Here is a 26,254-nt window from a genome sequence, read left to right on the forward strand (position 1 = left end):
TCTGTCATATATTCTTAATTTTGTTTTGTTTTTATTTAAAAATGTAAAAACTCGCTTAGTTCCAGGTTGTATGAAAATGACTGCAAATTTGATTTGCCATAGCAGTTTTAGTTTAACTCTGAAAGATTAGTTTTCTGAAAGTTTTTGATGTTCAAAAATGAATATACCATGTCTCTATTTTAGATGGCACATTTGTTACAAATAGTGATTCAAATTTATTTATTATTTTGTGTTTTAAGAAATTTAGTTAATATTTTCCTTTTTACTTACTAACATATTAATTGAGTACAATATTAAATGAATGAAAGGCTACCTGTCATGCCTGATACTTTGTGGGACATTTGATTTGAGAAAAATTTCTTCAAGAACTTTGAATGGATTACTCTGTTAATAATTTATCTCTTTCATTCTTTTCCACCCTTTTAATGACTTTGTTATTATTAAGATATTAGGCCTCTTGAATTGATCCTTTTTTTTATCACATTTTTCCACTCATTTTTGGGTTTTGGTCATGCTCTTTGGGAGATTTTCCTAATTTTTATCTTTCAATCTTTGGATTGTCCTTTTAATAGTTCTAAGAGCCCTTTTTTGTTCTTCAGCTGTCTGCATTTATACATTTTCTAAAGTTTCATTCAGTTTACTCTTTTAACTCCATTACTTTGTAGTTTTCCCACAGATAATATTGTGATTACTGTTGTGTGCTCACATTTATTTGCATTTCCCTGCTAGCCTTCTGTGGACATAGCATGTTTTACGGCAGTCTTCCTCTTTTCACTATAAGGAAGGGATGCAATGTACTGACCGATGGGGTGGCTAATAGCTAGTTTTCTTTTATGCAGTTTTCCCCACCATTCTTCTTATTTTGCCAACATGGCACCAACTTGATTCTTAGCAAAAGTCTCCATCACTCTTTTTTTGTTAGGCACAGGTAGTACTGCTACATGCTCATATGTTATAAATCATTTCATGAGTTCCTGGGGCTGGATCCCTAAAGAGTGTGTAGATGCCTATCAGGATTATCCTCCTGCAGAGTAACAGAGAGCATTTGTTATCTATCACTTCCTGATCCCCATTGGTTGAGGGTTCCTCAACAGGTTACTAATACCTGAGCTTTTGGTCTGCAAATGTATTCATGCAGAGTGGTCTTTTGTGTCCTATGCTGCAATAATGAGAAGTCCTGAAAAGGGAGCATGGGCAGCTGAGGTATTAGTCATGTTAGTATGTCATGAGACAAAATGTTCACAGAGTTTTTTGCCATAACATGGCTAAAATCAGGGATAAGGCTGAGAAAGTGTAAGACAGGTACAAATGACATCTGATATAGGGAATGAGGTAGGAAATTTCAGGCAAAAGATGTTAGAGAGACTCCTTCTGCAGATACTGTTCCCATGAGACATAAGAGAAGCTTAATAAAAGCAAAGACAGGTCCTATTTGTTGTTACCTGCCTTTACAAAGACAATAACCTATCCAAATAAGTCTCAGGTGAAAACAGCTCCTTACAACACTTAAATCTGATTCAACGGAATACATTTTAGACCAAGATATACAAGCAACCCTCTTCTCAGGATGCCTGGGTGGCTTAGTGGTTGAGCATATGCCTTTGGCTCAGGGCGTGATCCTGGGGTCCTAGGATTGAGTTCCACGTTGGGTTTCCCACAGGGAGCCTACTTCTCCTTCTGCCTATACCTCTGCTTCTCTGTCTGTGTCTCTCATAAATAAATAAATAAAATCTTTAAGACAAAAGCAAAACCCTCTTCTCATTGCCATTTTTTTTGCATTACATCCTTATTTCAGGATCCACCCAATGCTGTTAAAATTCACAGCATAACAATAAGAAAGTGGGCCAGCATTAGGGAAGAGGGAAGGAACTAGGGATACATGCTCTCTTCACCTATAGCAGGGACATTTATCCTTGGAAATCTGTCATAGTTTCTCTTCTCTCTTTGGTCCTTATGATTTTTAGCATCCTCCCACAAGCACTGAAGGATCTGGACTTTAGCAGACAACTCAGAAGAGGATTATAACTTCTCAATAATTATTAGATTCAGTGTGTGCCAAAATTATGTGTCACTCTGTGTGTGTGTGTGTGTGTGTGTGTATACACTATATGTATACACTAGGGGAAATTAGTCTCACAAAGACGATGGATAAACTTTTGCTGAATAACTGCAAAACTGACACAAAATTACATGTCACTGTGTGTGTGTGTGTCCAGTAGGGGAAATTAGTCTCACAAAAACTATGGACAAACTTTTGCTGAATAGCTACATTTATAGAAAATAATAGAGGGCAGGCATGTAATGGAATACTGGAGGACAAAAGTAAAAAGAATATTTACCTCTAACTCCCACTGTTTATGGAAATCTTTTACAATACAATTTCTACAGGATAGTCTCCTTATAAAGCTTCCTTTTAAAAAAAGGAAAAAGAAAAAAATTTAAAAATTAAAAAAGGAAAAAGATACAATGTGAGTGAAAGCAACAAAGAAAGAAAATTTTAAGAATGTGGAAAATACCATCCATCCCATGTTGCTGCAGCAGCAGCAAGTTTGAAGGAGGGTGTTCTGACATTCATAGCTAAAGGGGTAGGTAAGGATTAGAGCATGAAATACCACAGTAAGTTGCCCAGGCATTATTCTCTGGGCATTCACTGAAGAGTCTTAAGCATGAAAATGATGTAATCAGTCTTCATCTAAGAAGAGTGATTGGAAATTTTGAGGAAAATGAAAATGAAGGGACAAAATGAGTAGCAAAGAGGGTATGTAGGCATCTTCTGCATCTCCTTGAGGGTTATGATGGCAGCCTGATCCCTGGCAGTGAAACTATAGTTGGAGAAGAGAGTTATGGTAGCAGAATATTTGGGATATAATCCACGACTAAGTTAAGAGTGTGGTATAGATAGTGAGGAAATAAGGAGCTAAAAGGTACAGCAGACTTTAAGCTTGAATTTGGGTGGCTGCTTGTATAGCCAGTGCATATTAGGTTATGTAAAAATGCTTGAGGAAAGAATGCAGTAGGAAGAGATTGCTTATAGAAATACTAGATTTAGATTCTCTCAAAAATTAATAACTGGTCCAGCCAGCTAGTGAAAATCTCAAGAAGGGGAGGAAGTTGAGTTGGAAATATAGAATTGGAAGTCAAAAGCATACTGATGATAGTTAAAAATGGCATAGGATGAGTTAACTTTACATACTTTTTTTGTCCATGGTTATGGGCAGAGGGCTGAGAAAATAATCCAAAATTAAAGAATATGTGATAGAAAGAGATTCACCCATAGAATTGGAGATAGAAGTAAGAAAGTAGTGTGTCTTGGAGAATAATGGCATAACACATTTCAAAAAAGGATAGCATTAACAGTGTTACATAAAGTACAGGGATCCAGTAAGATAGAAACTAAAAATGACTATTTGGTGACAATACTATTATGGACTCCCAACAAGAGCAACTTCAATGGAGTGCTGAGAGTGGAAGCCAGAATTCAGCAGATCTGAATGGCAAATACATTGCACATCTCATCCTTCAATCTAGGATCTGTGGATCACTAATTATGGTGCTTTTTGTGGGGAGGAAGGGTGGTAAAAGAGCAAGTAGGACAGAAGTGATCAAACATTTAAGAGAGACAGTGGATGATAGAAGGAAGTGCATGAGGTCAAGGGCTGGGTGGCTGCCCATCACCTAAGTAGGGAGAACTTAGACCAAAGGAAAGAAGGTAAAACTGGATAGGTGATAAATAAATTTGCAGATAGGATGGAAAATTCAGAATGAGAAAAAAAATTAAAAATACTCAAACCAACCATTGAAAGCTTTGAATATACTCTGAGTAGAATTTAACATTGAGAAGATATGTGAGGACAAGTTATATTGTGAATTTAATGGCAGAAAAGTCACGGTTTATATTAAGAAGAATCGTTGAATGGAATGAAAGGGGAAACTTACGTTAGCTAATAAAAGTGCAGATAGAAGGCCAGTGACTTGTGAAGTCAGAGCCCAGAAGTCAGGTTTTATCAGTTTGCAGAGTTGTTCAATTAAGGGCTAAGTCCCCTAGATAAAGTAGTAAAAAAAGTAGATTATTCCTTGTCTTTTAGCCAAGGGTCAGATAGTATGCAGAGTGGATAGCAGGAGAATAGAGTATAGGTAAACCCAAGGGGCTTGTAAAAAGGTAGAGAAGATCAATCATGAGGTTCAGGGCAGGTAGGAAAGCTACTAGTGAGGGGACACTTGGGTGAGACAAGATGAAGAACTGAGGAGAGGGACGTTTCTAGGGTAAAGATAAGGAGATCCTCCAAGAAGGTCAGGAGGTGTTGGTAAGAATGTAGGATATTGAAATCTATGATTTCTAAGGCCTGAACACATTCTTCAGACCAAGATGGGACAGACTGGTTTTGGGGCTTCGGGATAGAAGATGAAGACCCAAAGAATTATTTCTATCCCATGTAACAATCTTCATCAATACCCTAGATCAATACTGGAGGATAGGGGATCCCTGGGTGGCTCAGCGGTTTGGTGCCTGCCTTTGGTCCGGGGCACGATCCTGGAGTCCCGGGATCGAGTCCCCCGTCAGGCTCCCAGCATGGAGCCTGCTTCTCCCTCCTCCTGTGTCTCTGCCTCTCTCTCTCTATGTCTATCATAAATAAATAAATCTTTGAAAAAAAAATACTGGAGGATAAAGTAGCACAGTGGTTATCTATTTACAACTTTTCTGATTCCTGCCTCTTTTATCATTCAAGAGAAATCTGGTTAAAAACAACCATTAATGGGAGCCTGGGAAGAGCTGACTATGCAGGAGAATGGGAAAGTTAATCTATTAGACATTCCCTCAATCACCACTCAGACATAATGTGATTATGAGTGGTCTCTAGTGGGAACATTTGCAAGGTGGGAATATTGTACCACAGGAAATATCGTATTATGTACTTGTTTCAGTATATTTTAACAAAATGCTATGTGATGGAATAATCTGATACTAGGTGTAATGTTTAAAGATACGTCAAAGAGAGGATGACTTAGCCTAGAGGTTTTGAAACACTACGGAAAAAATGGAAATCTTGGGTTGTTCTCATTAACTATTGTGGATAACCACTATATTTCTCAATCTGCAAAGTATGCAAATTGTAGAATATTCACAAAAATGTTTTTGGAAAATGGTAACAAAGATGTAGATAATCTAAATGATTTTTCTTCCAGAGGAGATTATTAGCATTTAACTTGGTTTTCCATTGTACCCTTAAATATTATCCCCTACAACTCACACAGGAAGTAGAGTATACTATACTGCATTTTTCTTTTGGTTACAGGTCTGTCATCTTTCAAAGCTTTGTGAACTTTTTTCAATCTAAAAAGCATATGACCCTAGAGTAGAAATTGCTTTAAACATTCTTTTATTATTAGATCACTTTATAACATTATTCAGATTTTCTAGCCTCTTCCTTCTGGGTTGGTACTCTGACTTAGGGGGAAAATAAGGCTAAAGCTTAATGGAATAAGGTATATTGCCAATCTAAGCAACTTTTTAATATATCTTAGACTGAGCTGGTGAAGTTCAGTAATTAGCATCATAAACACATCATTTTCTTTGCTTTGCTGGTTTAGAGTGTTTATGTACTCTATGGGTATAAATTTTTTAAAAAGTCCACCCTTGTAGTTAAATTTTCTATTCCATCAGCAAAGTTTAGTTGAATGGGGCCTAAAATATGCCTTCTGATAGAATGAGGTATCCTCCAAATTACTGACACCAAACTCTGCCGCTCAGTCAAGGGTGTATACATTTAGGAAAAAGACACTGTTTGACCAGTGAAATGTAAATGTTTAATAATTTAGAAACACAAGAACACAGCTTGTTTTGATTTATTTTGCAACTTTCCAGCTCCAACCCAGCCTCAGGCAACCATGTAATCGAAGTTCCAGCCAAGTGCGACATTTCTTTTTTTTTTTTTCTTTTAAGAATAAGGGGAAAATAAATATTAAAATTTAAAAAGGGCAAATTGAAATTCCTTACCGTCTCAGAGTCACAGAAAAAGAATAGAGATGCAAAGTAGGCCATCATGAACCTAAACCAGTGGGTGGTACAAGAACTGATTGGAAAGCTAGTGACAGACTTTCAGAAGCCTTCTGTGTGTATGTGAATTAACTCCCCACACAATAAATTCCTTTATTTCAGTTTTTCTAACTCCAACATATTGCTCAATTTTTCCCCAGTCACCAAAGGAGATCTTTGTTTACATGTTCTGTCCTCTACTTCAAATTCACTGGAACTAAATCTGAATGCATCTCTTCCAACCCAACTCTCACTCCTAAAGATAACTCGATAACACAGTTTGCCTTCCAAAGAAGGGTAGATATTCAGTGAAAAAGGCTATACAATGTGTATTTCCCTGCTTTCCAACTCAGTGGGGCTTTTTTCTTTGCAGAAGCCTATGGAAGATTAATTCAGTGAGACTGAGGGTAGGGCATAGTGAGCACAGAGGCAGACATGTGATTTCTGAAGGAAAATCTCTTTAGACTAATTCACAAGGGAGAGAGAGTTCTAATGTTTCTCTTGTGGTTGTGTTGTGCTTTACTGCACTTTGTAATAAACGCTCTGGTCAAAAGACCCAAGTTCTGATGAAGTGGCACAAAACTGCATGTCATCCCACAGCCTCAGAAAGGAGGTCTCTCTGTTTTTATTTTAAGCATACCATAACATGGGATCCCACCAGTCTTTGAGAACTGAAATATAACAGCACACAACTGTTGTTTGGATTGCCTGTAAACCACAAAAGAATAGCCGCAATGCCAGCAACTTTCCTTCTCAGCTCCAGCCAAATGTTCTAAAAGCTGTATCCTGGAATTCTAATGTGGAATATCATTGATTTCTGGGGGGGGGGGGGGGGGGTAGTGGTTTTAGAAGACAATGACTGATTAGTTCTAATGCAATGTATGGTAATAGAAAGTGCCTTAGATAGGAACTTTTTTTCCACCCCAGTAACTAACCCTGCAATTGAGGTCAAATCATTTGGAGCCCTTCATTTAACAGATGAGAAAATTAATGTTGATAACAATGAGTTTCCTTATCTGTAACTGAAAAAAATCAAACTTTGAATATCATGGTCTATAAGAACTTTCTAGAATGCTAAACTCTCCCTTTTTGCTTTGGGAGGGGTTGTATCATTGATGTAAAAAGTATTAGTTACTTAATACCCTCCATTTTAAAGATATATGACTTCTCAAGAAATTATTTTTCTTAATTCCTAGGGAAATTAATCAATGTACTAATTTTTTAAAATGATTTCCTTGGCTAATTACTTCTAGAACTGATTGACTAGAGGGGATATGCAGTTCTACTTCCTGGGAGATCAGAGATTAGGATACAGGTACTTCTCAATTACAATGGGATAGAGTAATCGAATTCCTACTTAAAGGATAATGAAGCAGGACTCAGAAATTAGACAGTAATTAGTTATTATTGCCACCAATATTCACTAGACCTCCCTCTCCTTTCCCCAGAGGACCAGAGCAAGGATGGTGGCTTTAGGGAAATTTGAGCCAAACCTTGGAGATAGGCTGCTTCTAGGTTGGTAGAAGGGAGTTGGGAAGCAGTAGAAGATGATGCATAGTTTATTTCAACTTTGACTTTGGGTTATTTATGAATTTCTCTTTGTTCAGATTAGTTGACGGTTGAATATATGTCTGTATTACTCTATGTCCAGAACAAAATGGAAATTTACCAAGGTTGTTTCTGATCTAATCGTTTGATGATCCTCAAATCCATGCTCAGCATTTTCTTCATATTTACTCTTTATCTCATATCTGTACTTAAAGATACAGAAATATTTTCATGAGTAAGAACACTGGCATATAGTGGAATTATAAGAGAAAAATATTTTGCAGAAATGGAAACTTCATTTAAATATCATTTGTTGTTCCACAGCATACTCCCCTAGCTCTTAGTTGGCAAATAATAATCACATCAATTATTTTTTACCAAGAAGGGATTTGGGGATCATCCACTTGGCATTGAACTACTGAGGATGCTTCAAATAGTCCACATCAAATCTCTGAAGCCAAGGTGATTGAATCCAGCAGAGTAATTCTATTGAACAATAGAGAGATTAATAGGCATAAAGTTCACTGAATCCAGATGAACCATACTTTTGTAACAAGGTCGAGTGTTGCCATAAAGGAATGTTGTTCTACTTTTGATGAAAAAGGGGATGGTCATTGAGACAAAGATAGAGAGGAAGTTCTTTCACATTAGGGGTTAGTAAAGAAGGTAGGAGGGTAGAGTGGTAATTGTAAGCAATTACATGGCTGTGACTAAAAATCCCTCCAAATTCAACCACCCCAGAAATTTAGTGTGGATCTTGTAAAAATGTCTTTATATGTATACTCAATTAGTCTCATAAATAAGACTGAAGTCATGGGGGTACTCAGGCCTACAATGGCGCAGAATTATCATAGTGGAAAAGGATACTAAGGAGAGTTTTCTTCTCCCTGTGGATAAATGATGGATGGCAATAGTGGTTGTAGGTCACCAAACACCAAAGCTTTTTTTTTTTTTTTTTTTTTTTTTTGCAGTGGTTTCCTGCCACTGCACCTGTCCGGGACTCAGCAACAACATGAAGCAGCAGGAACCCTACCTGGGTGGCTGTGTTCCCTGTGTTTCAATAGCGACACCGTGTGGCAGCAACTGTAAAAAAAAAGAATGGCCTCTGCCACTGAGGGAGCAGATTTTCTGGTTCTTTCAGCCTGGGTAAGCATCACTGGGTGTTTTGGAGTTCTCACAGGAAGGAGAATCCTTGAGAGAGAAGGAAAAGAAGGATTGCATCCAGATGGACCATGGCGCTACCTGAAAGGGAGCCTTTTCTTTTCTTCAAAATGGAGAAGACAGAGGGGCACTCCTAACTGTCTGCCTTCTGGAATGATGTCACTCAACAGAGAAAATCAGGATAACCAGTTTTAGGGCTCACAAAGATCCAGTGTGAATGGCAAAGCAAACCAAACTACATGCCTACCTAATTACCACATAATTTCTCTGCAGCAGGGGCCTTAGAGTAGAAACTAAAAGCTTGGCCTTTGCTTCAGACTTACCTGGGCTTAAACCGACTTCTGCCACTTACTGTGTTTGACTTTGGAGAAGTTATGTAAACTCTGGGACACACCTTTCTTATCTGTATAATATGAAGGAAACAACACACCTCATAGAATGATTTTAAGAATTTAATGCATGAATCTATATCAAATGCTTAGCCCAGTACTGGATTCAGTCAACTGACATTTGCTGTATGCTGTTGGTTTTTTACCTTTTTATGATGTCTTGCTGCTTACCTTGCTCTAAGCCTCCTTTACTTTCATTAATTCAGTATTATTTCCATAAGGTAGTAACCAGATCTTAATTTCTGCCTTATTTCTTCTCTTTTGACTTTACATCTATATTTCTGAAATACACTTCAGTATTAAGTTATATTTTTCTTGGGTTTGGTTTGGTTTTGTTGAATAAATAGCTATTGCTTGAGACTTTCCGGTACAACTATAATGTACAGATCACACAGCTAAACAACTATAGAGGCCAGATGGGATTATAAGTGATTAAAGCAGACAAGATGAAAAAAATAAGCAGGGCCTCATGTGAGAACACATGCTCTCTTTATAGAAAGGATTTGGTAGAGTCAGTCTCTACCGGCCGTTGGCAGGTAGAGAGGCAAGAAATACAGTTTTATAACATGGAACTCTCGAATCTTAAACATAGACCAGTACTACAAATTTTTGAAAACATCTTGGGCCAATCAAAACACGTTTGTGGGTGAGAGTCAGGCCTTGTCAGTTTGCAACTTCTAAGCCATCTTCCTGGGTAAATACAACTTTGGATGAAGGCCACCTAGTGGTAAAAATGATAATTAAGAGACAGTAAGTAACTTTTACACAGGGTTTATAGTTTATTATTATAATGCTAAGTATACATGGTATTGGTGTCCTCTGATCTTTTCCTAAATAATTACCCATGGATGCTTGTGGAGTCAGTTAGTTTTAGGAATCTCTTTTATCACAAGCTGTGATATCGTAAAGGTGGCTGGCTAAACACTGCCCCAGAATTGTAAGCCAGTAAGATCACTTACATTCCATCATATGCGTCTTGGGGATTCTAGTCTTATAAACTCTGCTGTCTGAAATCACTCTCTAAGCCTATGTCCTAATTTTTACTTTGTCTAGAACTGGTATGAGGTGGGAATGAGGGAAAAGGGAAGAAATGATGAGTTAATGATGAGGAAGAGGGTAAAAATTCAGGCTATCTACCATTTTTGCTAGTCCCTTTTCCTCTATTTTTACTGAATACCTATTCCAAATTCTGAGATTAATTTTTCTTATAAAACCATGATATCTTAATTTATTTCTTTGTATCTTAAAATATTCCTTAGTATATATGTTAGGCCCATAATGATGACTTTTCAATAGACCAAAGGTCACAAACTATGGCCCATTGGCCAAATATGACCTATCACATGTTTTTGTAAAAAATAAAAGTCTTACTGGAACACATGTATGCTCATTTGTTTATGTAATGTCTGTGGCTGCTTTCTTACTACACCTGCAGAGTTCAGTAGTTGTGACATATAGCCAAAAATATTTATCTGGCCCTTTACAGAAAAATTTTGCTGACTTCTGCAGTAGAATGTCTTTTGATTACTGAATGCATGGTATATATTTTATTACTTATAATCTTTCTGCATATTCATATTTTAAATGTGTCTCTTTTAAATAGAATATTGCTTCATTTTATTGAATCCAACCTTAGTTTTTATTTTGCATTAAATATTTTGCATTATTTAACTGCCAAATTCAGTTTAACTGACATATTCGTCATTTATTTTTGCCATCTTATTTTGTGATTTCTGTTTATCTGCTTTTACTCTGTGCTCCATTTTCCCCTCCTTTCAAGCTTTAGTAGATTGTTTTATTTAAAAACCCAATAACACTTTTAAAGCTTTTGTTCTATTTCTCCTTGTAAATAAACAGTCTTACATTTTATTTTATTTTATTTTTTTAAAGATTTTATTTGTTTATTCATGATAGTCACAGAGAGAGAGAGAGAGAGAAGCAGAGCGAGAAGCAGGCTCCACGCACCGGGAGCCCGACGTGGGATTCGATTCCGGGTCTCCAGGATCGCGCCCTGGGCCAAAGGCAGGCGCCAAACCGCTGCGCCACCCAGGGATCCCAGCAGTCGTACATTTTAAACACACACATGCGACTCTGGAAAGTTGAATGTTAATCAGTATTTTTATCCCTCTCTCAAAATACTTTAAATAAGTTGTAAATAATAATTATAATACTTTATGTATAAATTCTTATTCATATTTACCCCAATATTTGTCAGCTCCTTTATTTACCACTGATTCTTGCTTTGAAGTTCTTTTTTTAGGTTACATTTCCTTCTTCTGGAAACATATTTCTTAACTGATGTTTCAGGGAAGGTCTATCATATAAGAAATTGGAGTTCCAGAAGGGAAAAAGACAAATGATAGGAAAAAATTAGTATTTCAAAAGATAATCTTTCCAAAATTGTATAAATCTGACCAGAGATAAATAATATAATCAAGAAGTGTATAAAGTAAAAAAAAAAAAAAAAAAAAAAAAAAAAAAGAAGTGTATAAAGTCCAAGCAAGGTAAATACAATGAAAGCCACACTTTGACACGTCAGAATCAAACTGCTGAAAATGAAAGAAAAAAATCATTATAAGTATGCAAAGAGAAAGGGGATCCCTGGGTGGCTCAGCGGTTTGGTGCCTGCCTTTGGCCCAGGGCATGATCCTGCAGTCCCAGGATTGAGTCCTGCATCAGGCTCACAGCATGGAACCTGTTTCTCCCTCTGCCTGTGTCTCTGCCTCTCTCTCTTTCTGTGTGTCTTTCATGAATAAATAAATAAAATCTTTTAAAAAAAATGCATTACTTTTAAAACAGTAACAATATGGTGGACAGCTGATTCCTTAACAGAAATGATGGAAGCCAGAAGACAGTGTAATGACACATTTAATGATGAAAGAAAATAACTGCTTTAGAAATATCTATTATTTATAGTTGTAAAAGAAATAAAGAGTTTTCAAATGGACAAAAACAGGATTTACTATCAGCAAAAACATTACAATGAACACTACAGGGGATTCTTAAGACAGAAGTAAAATGATCCCTGACAAAAGAACAAAAATGTGAGAAGGAAAAATATCAGTGATATTGGAAAATGCATGTATAAATATAAAAAAATTATAATAAAAACTAAATAGCAATATTTGGGGATTTTAACATGTAGAGAATTAAATGCGTAATAGTAACAAAATGTCAGAGGATGTTAAAAGAAGTTTAAAAAATCATAACTTTTCTCATTGTTAAATAGAGTAAAAACTATTATATGAGATGATAATAAGTCTAAGTTTCAAAGGATGCATATAGTAATTTCTGAGGTAACTATATGTATATATAAATATATATAGTATGTGTGTGGATAAATAGAAATATATAGTGTAACTATACCTATACCTATCTATAAACATAACTATGTATCTATATGTAAATATATTTAGATATATGAAGCTACATAAAATATATACATCTATTCCTGTATTTACGTACCTTACAAGTTAAGAGAGGGAAAATTAGAATAATAAGATACTTGATCAGTGAAACATAAAACAAATTGTATAAATAGAAAACAAATAGTTGGTAGATATAAAAGCAATATTATCAATAATTGCATTATGAATATACTAAATATTCAAGTTAAAAAACAAAGATTTCCAGACTGAATAAGTAAACAACACTAAACTATATGCTCCTTAAAAGATACAAGTTTTAAATGTAAGAATATAAAAAGATTGCAGCAGGATAGAAAAAGATATTCTTTGTATACTTTTAGTAATATCAGATACAATGAACTTTAGGGCAAAAAATGTTAATAGAGTCAATAACAGACATTTGATTTTGCTAACCACATAAATCTACCAGAAAGAAAACAATTCAAAATTTGTTTGTACCTGGTAACTAATCACTTTACAACAAAAATTGGCATAATTTAGGAGAAAAGATAAACTCATAGGTACAGTGGTGAACTTAAACATGCCTCTCTCAGTAGCTGATAGACCAACCTTTAAAATTTAGTAAGCATATAAATATCAGAAAACATGATTGACCATATTGATTAAGTGGCATATGCAGAAAACTGCACCCACCTATGAGAGTATGCACATTCTTTTCAGAGCATATGAACAATTACCAAAATTGGTCATGTGCTGGGCCATAAAACAATTTCCAACAAATTACAAAGGATTCAAATCATTCAGAGGATGTTCCCCTACCACACTGTAGGTACTCTAGGAATCAAAAGCAAAAGGTAACAATAAAATATATAGTTACCCAAATATTTAGAAATTTAATAACATTTTTTCTGTTTATTAAAATGTTTAATTTCAAAGAAGGCAAGACAAAAAAAAAAAAAAAGAGAAGGCAAGACAACTTGTTTTAAAAAGAATAAAACATTACCAACAAAGCATCCAACCAGCTACCAGAGAACTTCCTTTCTAACATTGACTTTCTGAAATAATGATTCTTTTTTTAATAACATATTTCTAAGCAATTTCGAGTAAAAGAAGAAATCAGAAAGAACTAGAAAAGAAGCCTGAAAATAAGTTATCTAAGTATCTATTTTAAGAATATAGAAAATGAACAAGTTAAACTCACTTTTAATTAATTAGAAAACAAATGCAAACTAGAAAATAGGAAATAAACCAAAAGTATCCTCTTTAAAAAGACTAATAAAGTTGATAAACTTTGGGGAGAGAGATCAATGAGAAAAAAAGAAGAGAAAGGCAGAACTTATTAATTTCAAGAATGGATGAGCACTGGGTATTATGCTATATGTTGGCAAATCGATCTCCAATAAAAAATATACAAAAAAATTTTTCAAGAATGAGAGTAAAATGGTTTTATCACCAAACAATATTTGTGTACCTATCTATTCTTTGGCTAACATTCCACAGTCTTGTTCTAGTTTTACAAGTTTTGAATAAAAGTAGAAAATAATCATCTTAACATGTTTTTTAAGACACTTTGACTATTCTTGAATCTTTGCATTTTCATAAATTTTAGAAACAGCTTGTAAAATTTTACAAAACGACCCTGGTGTATTCATTGAGTTTGTATGAATGTATGAATAGATTTTGAGAAATGACAAGTTTACAAGGTATTGAACATTTCTACCCATGTATCTTCCATTTCTTTAGGTCTTATCTGTTTTTAAATAATGTTTTTCTCTATAGAGAATTGCACATCATTTGGACTATTCATTTTTAGGTATTTTATATTTTTAATTGTATTTAAAATTGTAGATTTTGCAAAATTTTATCTTGTATTTCTTGGCGGTACAGTATGTGGAAACACTTTTTAAATGGGGATGTGACAATAATCACATTTGATATTTAGAAAAAACTGTGGATGATGTGGAAAGTATATTAGAAGAAGAGCAAAGTTGGAGAGCAAGAAAATATAGTAGCTTTCTGCATTACATGTGATGTAGTCTAAAATAAAATTGTGACAATGCAAAAAAATAGTTAAAAGGGAGATATTCATAGCTTGTGTGACTATTGGACATGAGCTGAGGGAGAGAAAGGATCCAGAATTACTCTAAAATCTGGAGGGATTATAGTATTATTCACAAAGGTGGAGGAAGAAACATTGGGGCTTGAAAGAAGAAAGCCAGACCTAAAACTGGAACTCATTGAGTTTAGAATGGAACATCTAGGTAAAGCTCTCCAGGATTTAGCTGAATTTAACATGGGTATGAAGTTTAGAAGAGAAATCTTAGCTTACATTATTATGTAAGTGGTAGGTACAGATACCTACAGAGGTTCAGAAAATTACTTAGGAAGTGTGTAGGAAGAGAAGCAAGCTGTCAGATGTAGAACCGTAGATACATCAATATTTAAGAGATAGGCAGATAAGTTAGAGCTTAGGCATAGGATAAAGGCATAAGATAAAGAAGTAGGAAGAAATTAAGAAAAAAAACGGCCAAGGTAAAGGAAAGATCAGTGTCAAACACTGCAGAAATCTAGTTACAAAAGAGTTGAAAAGTTAGAAAAAAATCTTTTGAATTTATCACAAGAAATGTCATGATGACCTAGGAGGATATATCTAGCATCTTGGAAGTGAAAGGCAGATAATGAATCTTAGTCTACTCTGTAAGCCACCATGAACTATACTTTTAAAAGAACGAAAGGGAAAAGAAAGATCAAATAAAAATCGAGGGAGAGAAGAGCCAGTGGCTATTTTTAATGTAATAAGCATGAAAACAAACAAACCAAAAGTATATATCACTAGTTCTCAAAATTTAGCATGTGCAAATATATTGTCAAGGACACTCAGATAAAAGAGATTTCTGAGTTCTGCCTCACAGAATTGCTGATTTAGTAGGTTTGAGGTGAAGCACTGGAATCTGTTTTTAACTAAATCTGCCAGGTGAATGTGAGATGTATATTGGAAAGACCACAATTTTAGAAACACTTCAGGAAAGGGAAAGTAAACAAGAATAAAACTGATAGAGGTTTAGAAATAAAGAGTTGGCTGGTCAACTTGCATGTTACTGACAAGAGGTTATTGGGATTATTTTCTGATGGGACTAGCATGTCACTAAAGCAGGCCTTTTGATATATTAAATTTTTTTAAAAAGCAAAACAGAAGTTTAGATTTTAATCCTGTTGTAGGGTTTTTCTGAGTCTTCGTTTTTACAGAATCACCCATTTGCTTTGGCTGTTTCCTTCCTATCTCTGCTCTATGAGGTCATGGGGACAGCCCTGGAGTCAGAACATTTGTCATTTTGTATCCTAGTGTCTATTCTGAGTGTGGGATGCTCCTTTCCATTGTTAAGATTCCCGAGGAGTTACTTTTTCTTTTATAATAAAAAGCAAACCCCATCTTCATCCCTAAAAAAAAAAAAAAAAAAAAAAAAGAATAAAACTGATAAAACCTAGCACATGGAGATATGGGAGGGATGGGGCCTAGGGAATTAGGTGCTAGAATAAGCATTATAAAGGAAAAATACACTTTTTCCTCCAGGACAGGAGGGAAGGAGCAAAGTTTGCAATAGATGCACCTGTTTGTTGTAAGCATATGAAGATGAGTGAGTTTTGTTCTGAAGATTTCCTTAATTCTCTTTAAAATAAGCAACAAAATCATTAGAAACAATGGACGAGGCTGAAGAGTAGAGACATGAGGAAATAATTTTTAAATGACTATTTTCAGGGAATGGAGAAGAGACAGGATGCTCGTGAGCATGACGGCATTGCTGGACACTAAGGCCCAGGCGATTCGCAGTAACCGGTCTCCCCTTCTCTCCCACCAGTCTATACTAGGTATTGAATGGCTCTAAAGTTAGAGTGTTTGCAACATTCTTGGAAGAACAAAAAGGTATGCTGATTATGCCAGTTGTCGATTTATTGTCTTTCATTTCCAAATCCACCCTTCTTGACCTGCTTTGTGATACTGGGGCTGCGCCCTATAAACATTTCTCCGAGCCAGTGGACACAATGCAAAGCCTTGTCAGGAGAGTGCTGGACGGACACTCTAAGAGGAAGGGAGCTTCTTCTCCTTACACTGATGCTTTCCTTCTTGATCCTGAGGCACAGCTGCTGAGGATGGCTTCCTTGCCAAGGACACTTCCTGGACGTGGGCAGCTTCTTGATCAGTGGTGTGCTGGACCCCAGTGGGTGGCTTCTTGGCAAGTCTCATCCATGCTTGAGGATGGAGTGGAATGCTCCTCTCAATTTGCTTCTTTCTTGAGCTGTTTCCCACAGCCCAAGAGCGATGAGTGTTCTTTACACTGCTTATTTTTTAGAGTTCTCTTTATCCCTTTTGTAGCTAATCCCCTGTTACTATGTTTTTATGTTAAAATTGCCCTGCTCACAGTAATCACTGGTATCATTTTACCTCCTTACTTCATCCTGAATGATTACACTGATTGAGAACGTTTCCTTTGAAAACAGCAATTTGAATAAGTTAAAATCTATATTCACAGAAGGTTGAATAATGAGACAGATTTTTGAGGGTAAGATGAGGCAGGGAGTTCGGTCAACTTGAATCATTGCTCCCCGTGCTCAGTGACAAATATTGGTTTGTTTGAATGTAAAGACGAGTGGTTCACTAAGAAGAAAAGTAAAAGGAACTATTGAATCTCCACATAAGACATCTGGAGAGCCATTATTGTGGCTAATAGTTATTGCAAAAGTACATTGTTATACATGATTTTCTTCACATCTTAACAGTGACAAAACATCTGCACAGATTTGCCTCTTTCCAACTTGCTTGAAAGTTCACAGGATATATGAGATGTTTTGACAAATTATATTTAGCCAGTTGTTTTTATATGTTAATAAAATATAATTTTCTGCTATGCCAGCTCCAAATCTACTCCCACTTGCCCTACTTTGTGATACTGGGCTGGACCCTGTAAACATTTCTCCTTGCCAGCTGGACGGTATTCGGCCTTGTCAAGAGAGTGCTGGAGGGACACTGTAGAGGAAGGGGCTCCTTCTCATAGTGGTGCTTTCACCACTTAATTTTGAAGATAGTACTTAGGACACATATAAAGCTCTACTTTTAATTCATGACTGCTATAGGAAAGGAATATTCTTATTTAAACAAAAATCTCCACTTAAGTACTTATTTTCTATCTTTAGGAAAGCAAAAATGAGAGTTCATGCTTTGTTGATATGCTTTATCAGCATTTTTCTGGCCATGGGTGAACGCTTTATTCATTCACCAAACATAATTGCACACATCACCATTAGATACCAGGAATGAAGAGATGCAGAAGTCAAGATCACTGCCCTTGAGAAAATCTAAAATCAAACAATTACTTTTTTACCATATTCTAAAATTCACACTTTTCCCCACATTTTGACACTTAATGTCTAAAATTGGTAGCCCTGAGCCATGCCAGCCATCTAGCTGATGGCATCTTACCCCTTTATAGTTACTAAGGACCGGGATGCAGTTGGGAAATCATTGTCATTGCCTGCATATGGGTGAATTTGGGCTTAGCAATTCACCTAGTCATGTCAGTAATATACCACTAGTCGAAAGCCTGGTGGAGGGAGAGAAAAAATGGACAGAATAGAATCCCTCCCTCAAAGGAACATGAAACAAGAAAGACATTTCTCTGACCAGAAAGAGACTCCTCTAGGGTTCAGAGTGAGAGGGAAAATGAAGTGGGATACCTATCAAGTATGAAATTGATGGATTAAAGACTCTCCATTACTGATCAAGCATGCTACTTTTTATTTAATTTTGTGGACAAGCAGTGGGAGAGCAAAAGGAAAAGCTCAACAATAAATATAATGACTTTGTTGCTGTGTCTGATGGCATGACTAGACAGCTTCAGCTCTGAACACCTTAGTCAGCAAATATTAAATACTCATTTAAAAAGTAATGTGAGCCCTAATTATTTGAAAATATTCCACTGATTCCTTCTGGTAGACTTTTTAATGTCAGCATCAAACACTTGAAAAGCAGATGTTGGTAGTCTGGAAGAAAAGCCCGGACACAAGAGTGGACCCTCTTCTTAGCATGTGATGTAACAACACATCTCCTGATGCCCCAAAGGTGGTATGAGGGAAAACATGGGCATCGACATCTCTAATTTGGAGGAGTTGAACTCTGAAAGGGAAGAAGTTTTAGGAATGATAAGCAACTTTTTTGGTAACATTTTCTTTTCTTTTTTATAATTTATTTAAATTCAATTTGCTGACATATGTATAATACCCAGTGCTCATCTCATCATGTGCCCTCCTTAGTGCCTGTCACCCAGTCACCCCATCCCCCACCCAACTCCCCTTCTGCAACCTTTTGTTTCCCAGAGTTAGGAGTGTCTCATGGTTTGTCTTCCTCTCTAATTTTTCCCCATTCAGTCTCCTTCCTTCCCCTTAGAGTCCCTTTCAGTATTTCTTATATTCTACATATGAGTGAAACCATATGATGATTGTCTTTCTCTGATTGACTTATTCCACTCAGCATAATACCTTCCAGTTCCAACCATGCCAAGATAAATGGTAGGTATTCATCCTTTTGGATGGCTGAGTAATATTCCATCGTATATATAGAGACCACATCTTCTTTATCCATTCATCTGTCAAAGGACGTTGTGGCTCCTTCCACAGTTTGGTTATTGTGGACATTGGTGCTGTGAACATTGCGGGGCAGGTGTCCTGGCATTTCACTAAATCAGTATCTTTGGGGTAAACACCCACTAGTGCAATTGCTGGGTCGTAGAGGGTAGCTCTATTTTTAACTTCTTAAAGAACCTCCACACTATTTTCCAGAGTGACCACACCAGTTTGCATTCCCACCAACATTGCAAGAGGGGGTTCCCCTTTCTCCACATCCTCACCAACGTGGTAGCATTTTTCATTTGATATAAGCATGAGAGTTACATATGATAAAAATCTGGGTCTGAATATGTCCCAAAGAGCTCTTTCAAAGCGTGTAAATTTAAAAACATAACATGATAGAATTGGCAACTTTTTTCTTTCTAGTGGTATATAAAACGATGTATTTTATAATTGGTAGCATCATGGTTTCAGTGAAATGTGGTTCATAAAATTGCTATATAAAGAGATGACATAAAAAATATGAAGGGTTTCTTTGCTATAGACTTGGAGCTTGTTATCACATATTACTAAACATCGATTAACTTTTAACCTCTAGAAGAGACTAGATAAATATTTTACCAAGTGCTTAGAAACAAATTTCTCTATTTCCAATCCCCCATTTCTTCAGATATATTATTTCTACATATACATTCTTAGAAGCAGAGCAACTAGATTGAAAATCTAGTATGGAAAGAGTAACAAAATTCCATAATTCACATAATTGGTATTGTATTCTGGAACTTTTTTGGTAAATTCGTCACACTTCCATGCAACACTTCTAAGTCTAGCTTCTGTTAAATTCTGACCCATGCCTCATTCCTTAAATAGTGAGTATGGATAGAGAGAGAGCTTATTTTTGTAGACTCACCTGTGAATGACATTGAGCCTGTTAATTATATAGCTCTTTCCATCCAAAGAGGCAAAAAGAAAGATTTCAGTGATGCTTACGGGATATTTATGACATAATGAATACCTGTATTTGCAGTGCACGATAGGTTGTGTAGTACACCAGTTCCTTTTGAACCAACAGTATGGCTGTCATAGAAGAAAGGCTCAGGGCACAAACCTAACCGTTTGGTTTTCTGCAGTCCCAACCTAATGTTTCTTTCTTCTGTCCTTGCTTATTTTACCCTCATTAGGTTCATACAGAGTTTAAACTTATTCCCCACCCAGAAACCCACAGGAATCAAGCAAATGTGTTTTGATGGATTTTTGTAGTTTCCTTTCAGATCCAGATGTTGGACAGTAGCCACCTTAGTAAAAACACTTGCTGCGTGAGGCAGGTTAAAAAGAGAAGGAAATCTGAAGAAGAAATCAATTGGAAAAAAACTATGTTCAGCATATCCGCAAATTAGAAATTTTATTGGTTGCTAAATAGTAACTCAAAATTTGAATTCTATAATCCCTGGAAGTGACATTGACTTCCACTCACCGAGGCTGACCTGGCTTTAGCCACTGCTGAGTGCCCAGTCGGCCAGCAGCAGGGACTACTAACATTCAGACCCCAGTATGACACCATGCTCTGGGTTGACTGTGCATTAAAAAAGGAAACAGATTTCTGTAAGATTAGTGGTCACTGCTTCCAGAACTGATATTAATTCAAGGAGATTTGAAATGTCACAATGGTCCTCCAGTGAGAGCAGGGACTTACAGAGATCAGGAGAGCAATGGAGTTTCAGCTCAAGTCTTTCTCACAGTGTGTCCAGTAGGTCTTTGAACTCATCCTCTGGTTATTTCCCCAGTGCCAGAAAACGTAATCAGACTAATAGGCATAATTCGCAAGTAGCAGAATCCCAAACAATTTCAAATATTAGTGGTATTAGAATTGCCCTGAGGTCTTATTCAAACACAAATTTCTGTGTTTCTGATCCAGTAGGGCAGGAGTAGAATTCAAGAAGTTGCATTCCCAACAAGTTCCCAAGTGCTACTGCTGCTGTCGGTAATAGTGTCAGCCTTCGAGAACTACTGACTTAAGCCGTGATATAATTAAATATTTTTATTTAATTTCTTACCATAAATATTAAAGACCACCGAGATGCTATATGGGTCAAAGAAAGGTGTTGTGAGGGACTGAATGGATCAGTGTAAGCATCCAGCCAATATAAATGATGAGAAAATTTGGATATTGTATCTGTAGATATATAACCAATGAGGGAAATCTGCACAATTCAGGAATTAATTCTTAAATTTTGTTGTTAAGAGAGCTTTCATTAACTTTGAAATAAATGAAACTTTTTTCAGTCTTTCATTCTTTCTGCAGCATGAAGATCATCTAAAATCAGATGAACTAGAAGTGGAAGCTTTAAAAATAGTATATTGCAAAATATTTTCTTTTTCTTTTTTTTAAAGATTTTATTTATTTGAAAAAGAGACAGACATAGAAAGAGAGCATGAGTGGGGGGGAGACAGAGAAACAGGCTCTCTGCTGAGCAGAGAGCCTGACACAGGGCTCAATCCCAAGACTCTGGGATCATGACCTGAACGGAAGGCAGAAGCTTAACTGACTGAGCCACTCAGGTGCCTCATAAAATATTTTCAATAAGGGTTTGATAAAGAACTATGTATTAGTTTCTTAAGGTTGCCATAACAAATTAGCACAAACTGGTTGGCTTAAAGCAATATAAATTTATTTTCTCACAGTTATGAAGGCCAAAAGTCTGAAATCAATGTGTCAGCAGGGCCACACTCCCTCTCAAGTCTTTTTTTTTTAAATAAATTAATTTTTATTGGTGTTCAATTTACCAACATACAGAATAACACCCAGTGCTCATCCCGTCAAGTGCCCCCCTCAGTGCCCGTCAGCCATTCACCCCCACCCCCACCCCCGCCCTCCTCCCCTTCCACCACCCCTAGTTCGTTTCCCAGAGTCAGCAGTCTTTACGTTCTGTCTCCCTTTCTGATATTTCCCACACATTTCTTCTCCCTTCCCTTATATTCCCTTTCACTATTATTTATATTCCCCAAATGAATGAGAACATATAATGTTTGTCCTTCTCCGATTGACTTACTTCACTCAGCATAATACCCTCCAGTTCCATCCACGTCGAAGCTAATGGTGGGTATTTGTCATTTCTAATGGCTGAGGAATATTCCATCATATACATAAACCACATCTTCTTTATCCACTCATCTTTCGATGGACACCGAGGCTCCTTCCACAGTTTGGCTATTGTGGACGTTGCTGCCGTAAACATCGGGGTGCAGGTGTCCCGGCGTTTCATTGCATCTGAATTTTTGGAGTAAATCCCCAACAGTGCAATTGCTGGGTCATAGGGCAGGTCTATTTTTAACTCTTTGAGGAACCTCCACACAGTTTTCCAGAGTGGCTGCACCAGTTCACATTCCCACCAACAGTGTAAGAGGGTTCCCTTTTCTCCGCATCCTCTCCAACATTTGTTGTTTCCTGCCTTGTTAATTGCCCCATTCTCACTGGTGTGAGGTGGAATCTCATTGTGGTTTTGATTTGTATTTCCCTGTATTCCCTCTCAAGTCTTTAAGGGAGAATCTTTGCAAGCGTTATTAGCTTCTGGAGGCTCCGGGTATTGTAGAAACAAAACTCCAATCTCTGCTTCTCCAGTCTCCACATGGCATTCTTTTTTTTTTATTTTATTTTTTTTTTTTATTTATGATAGTCAGAGAGAGAGAGAGAGGCAGAGGGAGAAGCAGGCTCCATGCACGGGGAGCCCGACGTGGGATTCGATCCCGGGTCTCCAGGATCGCACCCTGGGCCAAAGGCAGGCGTCAAACCGCTGCGCCACCCAGGGATCCCTCCACATGGCATTCTTCTCCCTGTGTTCCTGAGTCTTCTCCTCTTCTTACAAGCACACTTGTCATTAAATTTAGGGCCCACTCAGTTAATCCAGAATGACTTCATCCTTAATTACATTTACAAAGACCCCTTTTCCATAAAAGGTCACATACATGGGTTCTAGGGGTTGGGGCTTGGATGCATAATTTTAGAGGCCATTAGTCAAACCATAACTCATGAAAGAATCCTTTCTGATTTAGTGTTGACTAAAACTTCACATATTTGGAATTTTGAGAAACAGAGTGGGATATACTTCTGTAGTTAAACTGCTATGTAGCTATAGGAAAAAAAACAATGATAGTTTTCATACCATTCTTTTATTGGGAAATAATTTTTTGTTACATCTTACTGAGGAGCAAAACCTTGTGTGGTAGATTTGTCTGCAAAGTAGACTATCAGTGATTACTCCTGTCCCAGTAAAACAGGAGCCTCTTTCTTCCCCTGAATTCAAGTTGGCTCTTTGACTTGCTTTGTCCAGCTGAATGTGGCAGAAATTATTTGGTATGATCTATGGGCATAAGTCTTAAAAAGCTTTGCAGCATTCATTTTTACCTTATTGGATGCCAGCTACGATATAAAAAAGTCAAATACACTGAAAGAAAAGAAACCACATGAACAGAGAGGCATTGGAGGAAAAGAGGTTACAAACAGAGAAAAAGAGGAATGGGATGCTCAGGTGGCTTAGTCAGTTAAGTGTCCAACTCTTAATTTTCAGCTCAGGTCATGATCTCAGGATTGTGGGATCGAGCCCTGCATCAGGCTTCATGCTGAGTGTGGAGGCTTCTTAAGATTATCTCTCTCTTGGGGTATTTGGGTAGCTTAGTTTGTTAAACATCTGCCTTCCACTCAAAGTCCTGGAATTGAACCTCACAGCAGGCTCAGCTTAGAGTCTTCTTCTCTCTCTCCCTCTGCCTGCCGCTCCCCCTGCTTGTTCTCTCTTGCTCTGTCAACAAAATAAATAAAATCCTTTAAAAAATAAGATTCTCTCTCTCCCTCTTCCTCTGGCCTTTCACCTAAGGGCATGAGCTCACACACTATCTCTAAAAAAAAGAAAGAAGAAAGATAAAGAGAGCTGGCCAGTTGGAAACATGTGAGTTAACCCCTAGCTGAGCTGCCCTTATCCAAATTACATGGCGCCAAGAGCTGTCACTGCCAAGTTCTGCTCAAGTTACAGAATTATGAGCAAATCCATAATCATAATGCAGCAATAGACAATTGAAACAGTTCGTTTTAAATTTAAAATATATATATATATATATATATACATATAGTACTCCCTTATTGTGAGAAAATTCATCTTACTTTTTATTGTTAAAAACTTTTTCAAAAGCATCAAATAATTGTCTTCTGATTTACTAGTTCTTTTTTAAAATTTAATTCAATTCATTAACATTTAGTGTATTATTAGTTTCAGAGTTAGAAGTCAATGATTTATCAGTCTTATATAACACCCAGTGCTCATTACATCATGTGCCCTCCTTAATGTCCATCTCCCAGTTACCCCATCCCTCCATCCACCTCCCCTCCAGCAACCCTCAGTTTGTTTCCTATGATTAAGAATCTCTTATGATTTGTCTCCCTCTCTGATTTTGTCTTGTTTTACTTTTCCCTCCCTCCCTCTGTGATCCTCTGTTTTGTTTCTTAAATGCCACATATGAGTGAGATCATATAATTGTCTTTCTCTGATTGACTTTGCTTAGCACAATATCTTCTACTTCCATCCATATCATTGGAAATGGCAAGATTTCATTTTTTTTTTTGATGGCTGACCAGTATCAGAACAATACATTTGTATTTGGGGGTAAATCTTGAGTAGTGCAATTGCTGGGTCATAGGGTAGCTCTATTTTCAATTTTCTGAGGATCCTCCATACTGTATTCCAGAGCAGCTGCACCAGCTTGCATTCCCACCAACAATGTAAGAGGGTTGCCCTTTCTCCACCTCCTTGCCAACATCTATCATTTCTGACTTGTAATTTTAGCCATTCTAATCAGTGTGAGGTGGTATCTCATTGTGGTTTTGATTTTTATTTCCCTAGTGCTGAGTGATGTTGAGCATATTTTCATGTGTCTGTTGGCCATTTGAATGTTTTCTTTGGAGAAATGTCTGTTCATGTCTTCTGCCCATTTCTTCTTTTTTTCTTTTAAAGATTTTATTTTATTTTTTTGAGAGAGAGAGAGAGAGAGGCAGTATGAACAGAGTAGAGGGGCAGAGGGAGACGGAGAGGCAGACTCCCCACTGAGCAGGAAGCCTGACTGAGGGCCTGATGCCAGGACCCCTAGATCATGACCTGAGTTGGAGGCAGGTGCTTAACTAACTGAGCCACCTGGGCACCACTTCTGCCCATTTTTTGATTGGATTATTTGTTCTTTGGGTGTTGAGTTTGATAAGTTCTTTATAGATTTTGGATACTAGCCCTTTATCTGATAAGACCTTTGCAAATATCCCTAGTTATTTCTGTCAGTTATTTATTTTGCTGTGAATTGAAGTGGTAAAACCTGAGAGGGTCAGTAAATAACTTGGTAAGAAGTTGCAATTGTCAGACAGAGGAGGATGTTATTATTCCTTTCTACCTTTTTGCTTTTTTTTTTCCTTTTTGCGTTTGCTAGGAATGGCTGGGTAGCTGTGAAAATGTTGGAGATAGAGAAGTACTTGAAAATAAAGTTATAAATATATTAAGCCTAGTTGAAAACATGAATTTCAACTCAAGGAATTTTGACTGAGTAGTAAATAGCCATTTCATGTGATGGATTTGCAAAATATATTAAGAAAGTTGAAGACTTTCACTTTCAGACTGACATTCAGTGTCTTCCCACTGCTCACCAATTAATCTGTATATATTAGACTGCCTCCAATTGGTACGTTAAACTAATCAATTAAAAGACAGAGATTGCCAAAATGGATTCAAAAATTGTCTCTTGTGCTTGGAGATCAACTATGTTCCATAGAAATAGCACCCAAAAGAAAGCTGGATGGCTATGCTAATATCAGACAAAATAGACTTTAAGTCAAAAATTGTTGCAAGAGACAAATAATGATATTATCTATCAAGAAAAAGTTTAAATTGTCAAGAAGCTATAATAATTATAAACATATATGCATCAAACAATAGAGCCTCAAAATATGTAAAGCAAAATAGCAGAACTAAGGCAGAAATAGTTCTACAATATTAAACATTTTTTTAAAGATTGTATTTATTTATTAGAGATACAGAGAGAGAGAGAGAGAGAGAGGCAGAGGCACAGGCAGAGGGAGAAACAGGCTCCATGCAGGGAGCCCAACGTGG

At 36.7% G+C, this 26,254-nt stretch overlaps 1 long non-coding RNA gene across 1 annotated transcript in view; it reads left to right on the forward strand.

Annotated features, from left to right (window-relative positions):
- Nucleotides 1-10,512, forward strand: part of LOC119864170 — a 55,602-nt gene extending 45,090 nt beyond the window's left edge. Inside the window, exon 3 of the long non-coding RNA XR_005373143.1 lies at nucleotides 8,554-10,512. This is a non-coding gene — a long non-coding RNA (uncharacterized LOC119864170). The remainder of the gene's footprint in view (nucleotides 1-8,553) is intronic.
- The last annotated feature ends 15,742 nt before the right edge of the window (nucleotides 10,513-26,254 follow it).

The sequence above is a fragment of the Canis lupus genome, chromosome 18, assembly GCF_011100685.1.
Source record: "Canis lupus familiaris isolate Mischka breed German Shepherd chromosome 18, alternate assembly UU_Cfam_GSD_1.0, whole genome shotgun sequence".
Taxonomy (NCBI): Eukaryota; Metazoa; Chordata; class Mammalia; order Carnivora; family Canidae; genus Canis; species Canis lupus.